The sequence below is a fragment of the Euleptes europaea genome, chromosome 5, assembly GCF_029931775.1.
Source record: "Euleptes europaea isolate rEulEur1 chromosome 5, rEulEur1.hap1, whole genome shotgun sequence".
In the NCBI taxonomy this organism is placed as follows: Eukaryota; Metazoa; Chordata; class Lepidosauria; order Squamata; family Sphaerodactylidae; genus Euleptes; species Euleptes europaea.
In genome coordinates this window covers 27,464,956-27,480,990 of record NC_079316.1, presented here as the reverse complement: position 1 = coordinate 27,480,990, position 16,035 = coordinate 27,464,956, and the positions used below count along the sequence as shown (strand labels likewise).

The following is a 16,035-nucleotide window of genomic DNA, read 5'->3' as shown; positions in this document are numbered from 1 at the left end:
TAAGACAACAAAGTGCTAAGTGATTCTATGGGTTACAAACAATCAACATTCAAGAACATACTGCCAGGTAGTAGCAGGAGATCTTCTGCTAATTCAACTGATCTCCAGCCGATAGAGATCAGATCACCTGGAGAAAAATGGCCGCTTTGGCAATTGAACTCTATGGCATTGAAGTCCCTCTCCTCCCCAAACCCTGGCCTCTTCAGGCTCCGCCCCCAAAATCTCCCGCCGGTTGAGAAGAGGGACCTGGCAACCCTACATAAGAACATAAGAAAGGCCCTGCTGGATCAGACCAAGGCCCATCAAGTCCAGCAGTCTGTGCACAAAGTGCCCAACCAGGTGCCTCTAGGAAGCCACAAATAAGACGACTGCAGCAGCACCATCCTGCCGGTGTTCCACCACACCCAAAATAATAGGCGTGCTCCTCTGATACTAGAGAGAACAGGTATGCAGCATGACTAGTATCCATTCTAACTAATAGCCATGAATACCCCTCTCCTCCATGAATATGTCCACTCCCCTCTTAAACCCCTCCAAGCTGGCAGCCATCACCACATCCTGGGGCAGGGAGTTCCACAATTTAAGTATGCGTTGTGTTAAAAAATACTTCCTTTTATCTGTTTTGAATCTCTCATTCAAAACAGTGCCCTACATGTGCCCTGGAAATCCAAATACTGATTGGGGGCTGGCAGAGAAGAAAAAGAGAATCTTTGTTGTGTATGTATATAGTTGGGGAGTGAGCAAGGGAGACTTAGGAGCTTCAGTTCTGCACGAAGGATCCTAAACCCTGCTCACCCTATTGGTCAAGCAAATGGACCCCATTGGCTCTAAGCCAATATATACCATTGGTCACCGGGAAGGGCATGTCCCCCATCACAGATTAAGGGGGGAGTGGCCGCAGGCGGCCAAGGGGGCATATAAACAGGGGTTGCTCATTGTGTTAACCAGTTCTGTTCCTGTAATCAATAAACACGGTTGTTGTTGAACTCCGTCTCCGACCTCGTGAATCCTTCCCACGCGGACTTAACAGTGGCAACGAAGACTGGAGAGTGACCCGGCTGACCTGCTGAATCACTCCCGCTCCGCCGTTTCACAGTGACCAGTAGGCAGCCTGATCCGCATTGCTGATTCACACACCGGCTGTCCCAAAGCTACCGCCTCGCTCCGAGACCTTGCTGTGTCCAGTAGGCAGCCCGGCCCGACTGCTGATTCACTTGGATTCTCGGGAGAGACGAACACACCACACTCATGGCCACCACCGGGTCATTGGAAGCTTTCGACATCTCCAACCCCGGCGACTGGGAGAGCTATGCTTCCCGTGTCTCGTTCTTCATGGTCGCGAACAAGTTCATGGACGCCGTGCAGAAGCGGGGGGTGTTCCTCAGCGTCTGCGGACCCTGGACTTTCCAGCTGGCCCAGACCCTCGTGGCCCCCGCAAAGCTCGAGGAGACCGACCTCGACGCCATCATGAAGGCTCTGGGCAGCCATTTCACTCCGCAGCCCCGCCCTGCACAAGGTCCACGGCGTTGACAAGCTCTCAACCACCGTTTTCATTGAGGGGACGCCCTGCAAGATGGAAGTGGATTCCGGGTCCGCCATCATATCTACGGACACCTTCCGGATCCTGACCGAGCGTGCCCCAATGCCCAAGCTACAGCCCTCCAGCCTCATCATTATGAACTTCCAATGCCACCGCGTTCAGGTCGAGGGTGTCACCCACGTGAACGTGCGCTACGGGTCCCGTACGAGCCGCCTGTGCCTCGTCGTCGTCGAGGGGCCCCGCGCCAGCCTCCTGGGGTTTGAGTGGTTCAAGGCCCTCGAACTGCAAATCACAGGCCTGCACCACCTCAACAGAGCGTCCCTCGAGTCCGTGTGGGCCGAGTACGAGGATGTTTGGCCCCTTGGGCTGCTACAAGGGGCCACCTGTCCGCCTCCTCATTGACCCCGCCACCACCCCATCCGACTGAAGCCCTGCCACGTCCCCTTTGCGCTCAAGGACCGGATCGACACAGAGCTCGATCGCCTCATCGCCCAAGGCGTCCTGGTTCCGGTACCCAACGCGACGTGGGAAACCCCGATCGTCACGCCGCTGAAGCCGAACGGGGACGTCTGCATGCTGAACCGGGCCCTGCAGACTCATGCCTACCTCGTGCCGGTTGTGAGCCACCTTCTTGTCTCCCTCACCGGGGGATGGGTCTTTGCCAAACTAGACCTGGCCCAGGCATATCAGCAGCTGCCGGTGGACGAGGCCTCGGCGGAGGCGCAGACCATCGTCACTCACCGGGGTGCATTCCGGGTGACCCGTCTGCAGTTTGGGGTCAGCACGGCCCCGGGGATCTTCCAGAACATCATGGAGGACCTCCTTAAAGGCCTGCCTGGTGTTGTCCCGTACTTCGATGAAGTCCTGATTGCAGCTGCCTCCGAGGGGGAACTCTTGGACCACGTCCGCCAGGTGCTCGACCGTTTCAGAACCACGGGCCTCACCGTCAAGCGCGAGAAGTGCCAGCTGGGCCTTCAGAAGGTGGCGTTCCTGGGCTACCTCATCGATGCTGCTGGGATCCACCCGACCCCATCGAAAGTCATGGCGATCCACAGCGCCCCTCCGCCCAAGTGCAAGCAGGAGCTCCAGGCATTCTTGGGCTTTTAAATTTCTATCACACCTTTCTGCCCAACAAGGCGTTGGTCGCCGAGCCCCTCTACTGCCTCCTGGACAAGTCTGCTCCATGGTCATGGAGCAAGCCGCAGCAGCAAGCCTTCGATGCCGCTAAGGGCCTCCTCTCCTCGTCCAGCCTGCTCGTCCACTTCAACGAGAAGTTGCCGGTGGTGCTGACCTGCAATGCTTCCCCGTACGGTGTTGGCGTGGTCCTGCAGCACCGGTTGCCTGATGGTCGGGAAGCCCCGATTGCTTTTTACTCCAGGACTCTCATGCCGGCCGAGCGGAACTATGCGCAGATCGACCAGGAGGCCCTCGCCATCGTGGCCAGCGTCAAGAAGTTCCACGACTTCGTCTACGGCCGCTGGTTCACGATTGTGACTGACCACAAGCCGCTCTTGGGGTTGTTCATTCCAGCTCACCAGACGCCACAGATCCTGTCACCCCGGATGCTCCGCTGGTCCATTTTTATGAACGCCTATGAGTTCCAGCTCGCCCATTGGCCCGGGAAGTCCATCGGCAATGCCGACGCCCTCAGCCGCCTGCTGCTGGAGGTCTGCGATCCGGACCCATTTCCCGACAACGACATCATGCTGCTGGAGTTGCTGCCGGAATCCCCTCTCCACGCATTGGACATCGCCGCGCACATGGCTAAGGATCTCACCCTCGCCTGGGTTCTCAACTGGGTGGGGAAGGGGTGGCTGGCCGCCAAGCCGGATGGGGAATTCAAGCTGCTGGAGTTGCTGCCGGAATCCCCTCTCCAAGCATTGGACATCGCCGCGCACATGGCTAAGGATCTCACCCTCGCCTGGGTTCTCAACTGGGTTGGGAAGGGGTGGCTGGCTGCCAAGCCGGATGGGGAATTCAAGCCACTTGCCACGCGCAAACACGAGCTATCACTCAACAAGGGGTGCCTGCTCTGGGGGAACCGCATGGTGATTCTGGCGAAGCTGCACACAAGGGTCCTGGAGACTCTACACGTCTGCCACCCAGGAATCGTGCGCATGAAGGCCCTAACGAGGAGCTACGTGTGGTGGCCAGGCATCGATGCTGCTGTCGAGGAGTGGGTGAGCCGTTGCTGACCTTGCCAGGAGTCACGCCCTGAGATGCCGCGTGCCCCGACCCAGCACTGGGAGTCCACACACACACACCCTGGTCCCACATCCACATAGACTTTGCGGGACCCTTCCAGGGTAAGACTTTTCTGATTATTGTGGACTCCTACTCTAAATGGCTGGAGGTGGTCGATGTCGGCTCTATGACCTCGCGTACGGTCATCCGAGAGCTGCGCAAGGTCTTCGCGACCCCCGGCTTGCCGGACAGCGTGGTCTCCAACAACGGGGCCCAATTTACATCCTCCGAGTTCAAGGAGTTCCTGGCCAAGAACTTGATACACCATGCAACCTCGGCTCCATTCCACCCCTCCACCAACGGGCAGGCGGAACGGATGGTCTGGACTACCAAGGATGCGTTGCGGCGCACCGACTGTTGTGACTGGGACAGGGGGCTGGTGGATTTCCTCTTAGCACAGCACACCACGCCCAACTCCGTGACCGGGAAGAGCCCCGCGGAACTCCTCATGGGTCGCCGGCCGAAAACTGCTCGACCGGCTGCACCCCGACTTGGCGCCTGAGTACCCGGGCCGCAAGGACTCGACCGCCACTCCAAGGGTCGTTGAGCAGGACGACCCTGTGTTCACCCGAAACTATGGAGCAGGCCCCGCCTGGATTCCAGCCATGGTCCAGGACGCCACCAGCTTGGTATCCTATCGGGTCACCACCCCGGAGGGGCCGTCCTGCGGCACCACATTGATTAGCTACGCTGCCATCCCGCCGACTTGCCGGAAGCAGCCACGGTGCCAGCACCGCTGCTGATTCCTGTCACCAGGAAGCCGGAACAACCGGAGCGACTAGAGCAAACGTTGCTGCTGCCAGCGCCGGACTCCTCCAGCAGCCCGGCGGATGACAACTCAGCCACCGAGGGTGAGTCTGATCCGGCAACGACAGATCGCCCGACGTCCCCCATCCCAGCACCGCACCGTTCCCAGCGGAATCAATCATGGCCGAGCTACCTACAGGACTGTGTGCTCCCAGTACACAGTGAGGGTCACTCGGACTTAGGGGGAGGGGTGTTGTGTATGTATATAGTTGGGGAGTGAGCAAGGGAGACTTAGGAGCTTGAGTTCTGCACGAAGGATCCTAAACCCTGCTCACCCTATTGGTCAAGCAAACGGACCCCATTGGCTCTAAGCCAATATATACCATTGGTCACCAGGAAGGGCATGTCCCCCTATCACGGATGAAGGGGAGAGTGGCCGCAGGCAGCCAAGGGGGCATATAAACAGGGGTTGCTCATTGTGTTAACTAGTTCTGTTCCTGTAATCAATAAACGCGGTTGTTGTTGAACTCCGATTCCGACCTTGTGAATCCTTCCCACGCAGACTTAACAATCTTTACTGCCAGGTTGCTGTGACCAGATATGGGAACAACATCCTTATGCAAAACTCATGGTTACAAACTCCGTCCATACATCTCTTTAAGTATATGGACAATTTCTTCATTTATTGTAAATCACAGTTAATATATAGTTCTCCTCAATCTCAAGTATCTGTGGCTTTGGTTTGTTTTTTTAAAATGTCCCTTTTTAGTTATAGGAGTGGCTAGACCCAGTGCAAAAGCACTGCAAAATAGTGGCAGTATTTGTGTTGTTTCCATACCAACCGCCCTGGAATGCACGGAGCATCTTGCAAACTGCTATCAAATTAGCAACTCGTACCATATGGCAACCAAGTTCCACCCCTGCGTTCAAGTACAGAGATGAAGTTGCCTCTTGCATTGACAGTAAGCGACAAATTTACCCTGGTGTGGATTGGAGCCTACACAACTTCAACCATAAAACTTTGGTACTCTTCACTCTTGTGATTTCATTGGAAAATCTGGTTGACAAAATTATTAGCGTACTCCAAATTGTCTCTACATATAGCTGGTCAGCAATTAATGGAAGGTCCCAGGTAGGAGAAGAGTGCCTCCAATTATTTGCTCTTGAAGAACCGCATTTCAGCTCTCTAGAACTTCAGTGTGTTGTGTATAGGGTTTCCTCGTCGCAACCAGCGGGAGGTTTTTGGGGCAGAGCCTGAGGAGGGCAGGGTTTGGGGTGGGGAGGGACTTCAATGCCATAGAGTCCAATTGCCAAAGCAGCCATTTTCTCTAAGTGAACTGATCTCTATCAGCTGGAGATCAGTTGTAATAGCAGGAGATCTCCAGCTAGTACCTGGAGGTTGGCAACCCTAGTTGTGGAACACTGCAGAGTTTGAGATGGGATCTAGATCAACGGATTCATCTTCAAAAGGATACAGTGTAATCTGCAAGGGGAGAGAGAGAGGATTGCTATTCGAATGACATGTATTCAACCAATTCTCAGTGGCTGCTGACCAGCAGTTGCTAATGGCGGTTTCCAACTAGCCTCTTGCACACCGTAATATTCAACAGGGCTCTCCAATTTTGCTGATACTGTGGGAACTTTTAAATAGGAAGAGCAGTAGACCCTAATGCAGAATGCCTGCCATGTGCAAAGGGCCAAACACAAAATATTGTTAAGAGGTCTCAGGCCAAGCATCAACCTATAGTGGAGGCAGCACCATCCAAATGGGAGCTTCCTGCAGATGCAAATAAGGTTCCTTCTGTGCTCTTCAAGCACCTCTTGAACTGAGGAGGGGGAGGATACCTGGGATTGGCTCTTTGCTTTAGCAATGGTTCTTGTTTGGTTTCAGTTTCCAAAGAGAGGGTGGAGTTGCAGTACTTTCTGAATTTGTAATCTTTTATTGCAGTGTTGATTGTATGTAGAGCCAGCATGGTGTAGTGGTTAAGGTGTCAGACTAGGTTCTGGGAGACCCAGGTTTGAATCCCCACTCTGCCATGGAAACTTGCTGGGTGACCTTGGGCCAGTTGCATACTTTTAGCCTCAACCCTAGCAAGTATTTGGATGGGAGACCTCCAAGGCATACCAGGGGCGTGACACAGAGACAGGCAATGGCAAACCACCTCTGAATGTCTAGTGCCTTTTTTGACGGCAAAATAAATTGCATGGTAAATTGCACGGTATGTCTTTTTTGACAGCAAAATAAATTGCATGGTATGTATTATGGTTAGCGTTGCCAACCTGCCAATTGGGACTGAAGATCCCCTGAAATTACAACTGATCTGCAGACTACAGAGAGGATGTGATGTCACTCTAGAACTTCTGCTTCTTCTAGTCTCTAAGGTATACTATAGAGTTCACCCTCTGAAGGTGCTATTTCCTCCAGGGCATAGGGTTGCTAACCTCCAGGTACTAGCTGGAGATCTGCTATTACAACTGGTCTCCAGCCGATAGAGATTAGTTCACCTGGAGAAAATGGCTGCTTTGGCAATTGGATTCTATGGCATTGAAGTCCCTCCCCTCCCCAAACCCCGCCCTCCTCTGGCTCCGCCCCCCAAACCTTCCAATGGTGGCAAAGAGGGACCTGGCAACCCTACCAGGGGAACTAATTTCTGTAGTCTGGAGATCAGTTGTAATTTTGGGAGGATTCCAGGCCCCACATGGAGATTGGTAACCCTAGCAAGCACTCGGCAGCAGAAGGAGGGATCAGTCCAGAGCACACAGGGTGAAAAGGTTTCCTGCATGTTCTGAAGTGAATCCTTTGGACTTTCTTTTTTTTATTTTAGTAGGATTTGCTTCTGATCAGGGAACCTTTTCAGAAGGGCGCTAAAGATCCTGTGTTTGCAAAGGCTGCTGTGTTCATAGCCCATATGTCTCAGTTATACATGTGGTTGTTCTTTAGAAAACCTGCCATCTTGGACATTTTATTCCTTGAAGCAGCATCCCAGTTGCCGGACCCAGCCACACAGGACTTTGTTGTTTCTTGACTTGAACCGTCATCTCCAGTTCTCCACTGGGAAGAACTTAGGAGAGACATCTGTGTAGCCAGGGATTTGCTGGACTACTTTTTGCATTGAGACATCAGTCAGTTATTGTTTTGCAATATAGTTTTAAATAAGAGATCTAAATAATAACTTGTTCATTAATAAGAGTGTGAAAAAGAACCCTTCCTATCCAGCATCTAGTTGGTATCCAGAAATCTATTTATGGCAGGTTATAAGGACTTTGGCAGTATTTGTTGGGTAGTGCTCTGACTTCAGCAAATCCTCCCTTTCACTTGCCCCGCGCAGCAGTTACAACAGTGTGATTGCCCCATGGAGAGTTTGTAACATCACAATCAGTTTTATTGGATGATCCTGGTATTGTATTTTGCCTTAGAACTGTGCTGATCAAAAACAAGATCTGGCCCATGAACGCACCAGCAACTTACCTCACTATTTACACGCGTCCAGCACGAAAGCATCCAAAACGAGTTTAAATTTCTGTTCCCACCCCGCCGCCTTTGTCCGCTGCTTTTGATAAGCCCAGACCGGTATGCTCCCACGCATGCCCAGTCGGCTTCTCCAAGCAAGGACGGTGATTGGTCCAGCGTGAGTAAGGGAGGCGGGGGGAGCGCGGGGGTTGGCTGGCAGCAGGAAGTGGGCTGGCAGCAGGAAATGGATCGAACACAGTTTGCATGTTCCCAATGTAAGGCACTGGGTGTGGAGGACGTTTAATTTTTTAAATTTGCCGTATAAGCAGATGCGCTTAACGCGGCGAAATTGTGCTCTGGAGACATCCTCGGAATCCTTCGGGTGAGTTGCAGTGGGAACATGCAAGGAAAGCCCGCGGAAGCCGGCGCCGCAAATGGTAAGTGCGGACATGGCCCTGCACAGTTAAGATATCCACAATTGCCAAAGACATTGGCTCCAGTGGACTTAATTAAAAAAAACAACAACCAACCTTTTACTATCTGAGGAAGCCAATGCTTATCCTGCTTGTGGGCTTCCTAGAGGCAGGTGTTCTGCCACTGGGTCAACAGAATGATGGACTTGGTGGGCCCTGATCTAGCATGGCCTTTCTTATGTTCTTATGCAATGAAATTATTAGAGAGCCAGCGTGGTATAGTGGTTAAGAGCGGTGGTTTGGAGGGGTGGAGTCTGATCTGGAGAATCAGGTTTGATTCCCCATTCCTCCACATGAGTGGCAGACGCTAATCTGATGACCCCCGTTGGTTTCCACAACTCCTACACATGAAGCCAGCAGGGTGACCCTGGGGCTTGTCACAGCTCTTAGAGCTCACTCAGCTCCACCTACCTCACAGGGTGTCTGTTGTGGGGAGGGGAAGGGAAGGTGCTTGCAAGCTGGTTTGATTCTTCTTCTTCTTCTTTGATTCTTGAAAGAGATCATCCTTTCATGCTTCAGTGTAATAAGCCTGTGCTCATGTAAGTTAGCCTTCAATAGCTATTTCCAGCATTGTGGGAAACTTTGAAAGAAACGAAGAACTCTGTGTATACTTGCCAGAGGCTTGGTCCCAGGAGAACTTGAGTGAATGTCAGTTTGATGGGGCCATCCTGCGTATCGAGGAGCTGGGGATGATGCCATTGGGTTGGTGTTTTGGCTTTCCTTTTTAGGAAAACCATGATTGAAAGCCTAATTTTAGGATGACGAGTAAATGCCTATCTGAAGGGCTATGCTAGCACGTTTGTGCAACCCATGCAAAATTGATACCACATTCCCAGTAACATAAAAGAATGACACAATTCATGGGGAATTTGTTTTCCTGTTACTAATCCCAGTCAAACTTACTGTGTGTAAAGACAAGCTACATTCTTAGAAGCCAACCTGAAGAAGATATAACCACAAGAAGTATGTGCTTTAATAAAGGGAATGGGACTGAGGACGACACTGTGAAATAGTATATATGTTCTCCGTATGCTTTATTTTGCTTTCACTACATTGTTAACTGTATAATTGCATTTTTCAGCATTGTTAACATATCCTCTCTAATACCCTTTGTTTCAGATTTCTGTAATCCTTGCCCTATCACTTTGCTTATCAGATGCCTTATTCTTTTGATTGCACTGATTTACATTGTGTAATCAGTTTTTGAGTCTCAATGAGAAATGTGGACATAATAAGTTAGAAGTATGAATACTATTTCTTCCCCCATCAGAGCTTAGAAGCTAAGCAAAGTTGGGCAACGTTAGTACTTGGATGGGTGGGTGACCCCCCAAGGAGGACTGGGGGTGGCTATGCAGAGGAAGGCCATGGCAAACCACCTCTGCTCACCTCTTGCCTTAAAAACCCCACTGCACAGGGTTCACCATAAGTCAGTTGCTACTTGATGGCACAGTTATTATTATTAATATGAATTTAAAATGTTATCCTTTACTAAGAGGCTAAAGAGGACAGAATAGATAACAGTTGTGTTGAGCACGAACCTAAGCAGTTGGACAAAGCAACACCATGAAACATGAACCAACTGTAGAGGTTCTCCTTTATACTCCCACAGTAAGAATCATTCTGAAAGCCAACATTTTTTCATTAGATGGGCAATAGATTCTGGATGAACAAAAGGAAGTACTTCTCCATTCAACAAATAATTAAAATTATGGAATATGTTGCCAGTGGATATAGCCATGGCCACTAGCATAGATGGTATGCGCAAAGAAGTTTTTCCTGTTGTCAGTCCTAAACTTTCACATCACCTACTTCTTGGCCTTGTTAAACTGGAGACATCAGGGATTGAACCTCACACCTTCTGCGTGCAAAGAAGAGGCTCTTCCACTGAGCCCCAGCCTCTCCCTGTCTAGTCAAACTCATTGGGTGACTGACGGTGCAATCATAAGAGGAGCCACGCACTTCTAAGTCAGTAGAAGCCAATGAGCTTAGAAGGATGTAACCCTGTTTAGCTTTGCACTGCAAGACTTCTTGAACAGGAGAGAGGGAGGAAATGTTCCTTTTTATAACAAAACTGTAGATTTTGTTCAAGGCAAGTAAGTTGGACAATCCATTTATTCACAGTTCTAGCTGTAATTCTAGTGTTTCCTCCCCCCTCTTCCCACTTTCTCTTTTCCTTTCTCCAGAAAGTGGTGGTCATAGTAAAAGACCCGTAACCTTGAAGTCAAAGAACAAGTACAACAAAATCTTTGCAAGTAGGGATTTTGCTAGAATTGCCAGGTCCCTCTTTGCCACTGGCGGGAGATTTTTGGGGTGGAGCCTGAAGAGGGCAGGGTTTGAAGAGGGGAGGGACTTCAATGCCATAGAGTCCAATTGCCAAAGCGGCCATTTTCTCCAGGTGAACTGATTTCTATCAGCTGGAGATCAGTTGTAATAGCAGGAGATCTCCAGCTAGTATCTGGAGGTTGGCAACCCTACTGCCGCCCCTCAGCTGGCCAGTGGGAGAAACAGGCCAGCTAAAGGGTGGCACAATAACATCTATCCAAAGGCAAACCTGGAAGTGCCTGGGACGCTCTAGCACATCCCTCAAAAAAATGATGAAAACCGTCGAATTTTTGGAGGAATATGTTGGAGCGGCCCCATCTCTTTTGAGTTTGACGGGGGCACTCAAGCACATTCCTCCATAACCTCTGTGGTTTCCATTGAATTTTAAAGGACATGCTAGAGCATCCCTGTCTCTTCCAGCTTTACCCCGGAAGGGACAGTATTGTGCGTGAATGCGATGTGCTCGCAAATCGCCCCCCTGCTAAAGCTCCCGTAGATGACAAGGGGGGACCTGGCAACCATATCTGTGATGCATGTTGGGGTTAATGGTGGGTCTTAGCACTGGTGAAGCTGAAGGCCTCACTTAGGGTTACCAACTCTCAGTGGGAAAATTTCTGGAGATTTGGTGGAGGAGCCTGGAGAGTTTGGGAAAGGGAGGGAGCTCAAGAGGAATGTGATGCCATAGAGTCAACTCTCCAAAGCCGCCATTTCTTCCAGGGGAACTGATCTCTGTAGTCTGGAGATCAGTTGTAATTCCAGGAAAATCCCAAACCCCTCCTGGAGGTTGGCAACCCCACTTCTGCTGGACGTTTGTGACATACTGTGGGACTGATTTGTTAAGGGTCATGCGACCTTCTTCATTTAACCTACGTAGGTGTCTGTCTGATCTGTTCCAGTCCTAAGATCCTACTGCTAAGGTAGGGTTGTCAGGTCTCCCCTCCCAATCGGTGGGAGGTTTTAGGGGGCGGGTCTGGGGCAGCTGTGTATGCCCCCAGGGTTTGAGTGCAAAAGCAGCCACAGCGATGCTGCCCTTTTGGAAGTAAAACTGGAAGTGCTGTCATCGCATGCGCGCGCCCGCTCACACATGCAGCTACGGCTCCAGAGTGGCTGGGTGGATTGGCGGGCAACTGCCCGCCAATACCACCCACCTGGCAACCCTAAGCTAAGTGTAATATTGAAGTGTTTTTATCTCCCCATTGGAACTCAGCCTCACTTTAGAATAGGTTGTTCAGAGCTCCTAATGATACCCAAGAACACCAGTGATCCAATAGTGATCCAATAGTGATCCAATGCCAAATCCATCTAAAACTTGCTGGATACCCACTGTGCCAGATTAATTTACTCCTACCTAGCAATGCCAATACCCATTAAAAACAATGGTGTGTATCCAACTGCACTCTGAAGACTGAAGGACATTTAAGTTCCCTTAGGAGGGGTGGCAATTTCTGCCAATTCTCCCCTCCCATTGCAGACGCCCAGTGTGCTGTTCATGAGGGTCCCCCAGCCCTAGGTTTGCCAGGTCCCCCCTTGCCATTGGCAGAAGCATTGGGGGGGGGTGGCGATTTGTGAGCACCCGGTGCACACAAACAATAATGTCCCTTCTGGGGGGTAAACCTGGAAGTGTCAGAGGATGTTCTAGCATGTCCCTAGCCCGTCCATAGAATTTTTTGAAGGACGTGCTAGAGTGTCCCCACTGCTTCCGGGCTTACCTTGGAAGGGACGTATTGTGCCACCCTTTAGCTGGCCTGTTTCCCCTGCTGGCCAGCTGAGGGGTGACAGGCAGGCCTGTTAATTGGCAGGCAATTGCCCCACCTTTAACAGGCACCTGGCAACCCTAACCAACCCCCCAGGAATAAAATTTGAAGGGAGGGGCAACAGGTGGCTGCAGAAGGGGGTATAATGGTGAAAACTGCTACCCCCTCTCAAGAATAGGGCCCTTAGGTTTTCATAACTGCATAATGGAATACAGGTCGGTGATGACATCTCTCTTATTTATTTATTTATTTATTTATAATAATTATATCCCACCTTACTTCCTAGGACTCAAGGTAGCTAACAGTGCAACAAGTATGCAAAACTTCCTACGCCCATTAACTAGAACAAGTATCACACAGATTAAAAACACACAGAATGTGCCAATGTCTCACAAAGAGGGTCTACTGAGGAAGCGCCTTTAAACCCTGGGCCAGCAATATGGGTCCCAGGGATGGTTGTGTCACACGAGCAGACAAGTGGAAGAGAATGTAATCTTGGCAAACAGAACAATGAGTCTGGTAGAAGACTCTGGAACTAAACAACCTGTTCTATTAAATGCACAGCTTAACACGACTCTTTGGTGTAAGTATTTTGACACTGTGTGGTCTCTATTATCTTGTCAGCAGAAAGAACTGAGCGGGCAGGGTAGCTGAGCACAAAGAACACACAGATCCAATAAATACCGGGTTTTAAAACCTCCACCCACTGTTGCTAAGGTAACTTATAATTTCAGAGAATGATGTCAGAGCAAAAGGTTATGACAAAACCACTTGCTGGTGTGTTTGTAGCAAAAATGGTAAGTTGCTAAGGCGTCTCCATTTCTGCCATGATTTCCTTCTAGAATCTTCCAGAAAAGTACGGAAAAAAAGACTCAAACAGCAGCATCAAGTAGCGGTTTGTGCTACCCCGAAAATGAGATTCTTAAAGGGAGTGAGGGACTGTCTCTGGTTCTGGTACTCATACGACTTACAGTGTTTTGCCAAAATAATGGGAACATGTGGAACTTCTTTACACTGAACATTGGTCCAGTTCTGTCCTCTTTGACTGGCAGCAGCTATGCAAGGGTGCAGATCTGTCACAACCCTGCTCGAAATCCATTTAAATGGAGATACCAGGGCCCTTCTGCATGCACACACCCATGTTCTGCCACAGAGCTCTGGCCCTTCCCCTTCCTTATTAGTTGCTAGATCAGTCCGAGCCCTTCTGTTGGCCCCTCAGAAAAAGAACTGGGAGGGGGGTAATCCATACGCAGGATAGAGTTACCATTCCAGGTTAGGAAATTCCTGGAGATTTGGGGGAGAGACTGGGGAGGGCAGGGTTTGGGGAGGGGACAGACCTCACCATGGAATAATGCCATAGAGGGAGCCCCACCCTCCAGGGGAACTGATCTCTGTCATCTGGAGATTATTTATAGTTCCAGGAGCTCCAGGGCCCCACTTGGACGTTGGCATTGGCAACCCTGCTTTATGCATAGGCTGTTCAAAGCAAAATAGAATATAGAATACAAATTCATGGTTTTTAAATCATAGCCCGGTAGATTTCTGTACCCCCTGGCTAGTGTGCTCCCCTCTTTTCTAAAGCATGTATTCAAAAGGAATTTGATAAGCTACCTGGTGTGGGGAACTCCTTGTCAATGAGATATGCATTTATATCCATGTGGGAAACATGTACCATTCTTCCCCCACATAATGTGTGGGTATTTTCTGTGCCAGAAATGCTAGGTTGGATCCATATAGCTTTTCTGAGGGTGAAACAGGGAAAAGGAGTCTCCTTTGAACACCCAAAAATGCTGTGCTGGGGGTTATGGGATCTCCATGGACAGAAGTAGGGTTGCCAACCTTCAGTTAGTGGCTGGAGATCTCTTGCTATTATAACTGATCTCCAGATAATAGAGATCTGTTTGTGTGGAGAAAATGGCCACTTTGGATGGTGGACTCTATGGCATTATACCCCACTGAAGTCCCTCCTCTCCCCAAATCCCACCTTCCTTAGGATCCTCCCCCCAAATCTCCAGGTCTTTCCCAAACTGGAGCTGGCAGTCCTAGACAGGAGCCATATGAGGTGGGATGGGGCTATTATAAGAAGAAAAAATGTGTGAGATGGGACAGGCAGCAGCAAAGTGACTGAATGTGTAGGAAGAACAAATTCTTGATTTTTCAAATAGAGTCTTATGCGTTTTTCAAGAGGAGGCACATCTACTTTTTGGAAAAGAGTAACTGGCCGTAGCTGAATGGGCTCATTCTATCAAAGCATACCATTTGCTTTCTAGGGATCTGGGTTTCAATGTTTGGAAGGTCAATGAATTTTCATAGCTCGTTGTACTGGAGCATAATTCCAAGACAATGAGAAGAACAAGCCTAGTCTTTCTGAGTTTTTAAAAAACTCATCCTCTCTAATTACATTTTTAATTCCTTAGCCTGAATAATGTTAGGCGTTTATATTGAAAGGAGTCTAGACAATCCGGTTCTTATAGCAACTTTAAAGGCAGTTTACCTTTGGCAAAGGTCAGCAAAGAGCTGAGAAAACTGTTTTACCCTCTGCAACCCACCACTTACAAATCTAGCACTGATAGTAACTGATTGTACCTATTCATGATGGGATTTTAATCAGTTTACTCCTTTTGTCCAGCCTTTTCCAAGAGAATTCAGTGCATCAGCAAGTAGCCTCTTTAGCAATCCATAGATTAATATTAAAGTGCTGTCAAGTTGCAGCTGATTTATGGCAACCCCATAGGGTATTCAGGGCAAATGATTCCATCGACGTGGTTTGCCATTTCCCTCCTCTGCAGAGTCTACCCATCCAAGTACTGACCCTGCTTAGCTTCTGAGATCTGACAAGATTGGGCTACACTATACCATTGCACATCCCAGTTATTTATTACTTATTTCATTTATCCCTGCCTTTCTCTCAAGTGGGGACTCAAAGCTTCATTTGAGCCAAAGTTAAAATCGGAGCTCAGCCTGGAATCTGTTTCCAATGCTGAATCCTAAAACTTGGGATGTGACAGAAGAAGAAGGAGAAGAAGCAGAAGAAGAAGAAGAAGAGGAGTAGGAGGAGTAGGAGCTGGTTTTTATATGCTGACTTTCTCTCCCACTTAAGAAAGACTCAAACTGGTTTGCAATCACCTTCCCTTCCCCTCCCCACACAGACACCCTGTGAGGTAGGTGGGGCTGAGAGAGCTCTAACAGAGCTGTAACTTGCCCAAGGTCACCCAGCTGGCTTCGTGTGCAGAAGTGGGGAAACAAATCTAGTTCACCAGATTAGATTCTGCCACACATGTGGAGGACTGGGGAATCAAACCCAGTTCTCCAGATCAGAGTCCACCGCTCCAAACCACCGCTCTTAACCACCACCCCACGCTGGGAAGCCTTGATTCTTTTTATCAGCAAAACCTAGGGAAAGGCCATACAGGCTTCTCAAGGGCCCCTCACTGTGATAGTCCTCTTTATTTAGACGATCAAGATTATTGCAAAGCCCCCTGGTGCCCAAGACATGTGCGCGTA

The 16,035-nt window shown here is 49.7% G+C and overlaps 1 pseudogene; it reads left to right on the top strand.

The window, feature by feature from the left end:
* Positions 1-1,573: 1,573 nt before the first annotated feature.
* On the top strand, positions 1,574-4,286 carry LOC130478232 (uncharacterized protein K02A2.6-like; annotated as a pseudogene).
* The last annotated feature ends 11,749 nt before the right edge of the window (positions 4,287-16,035 follow it).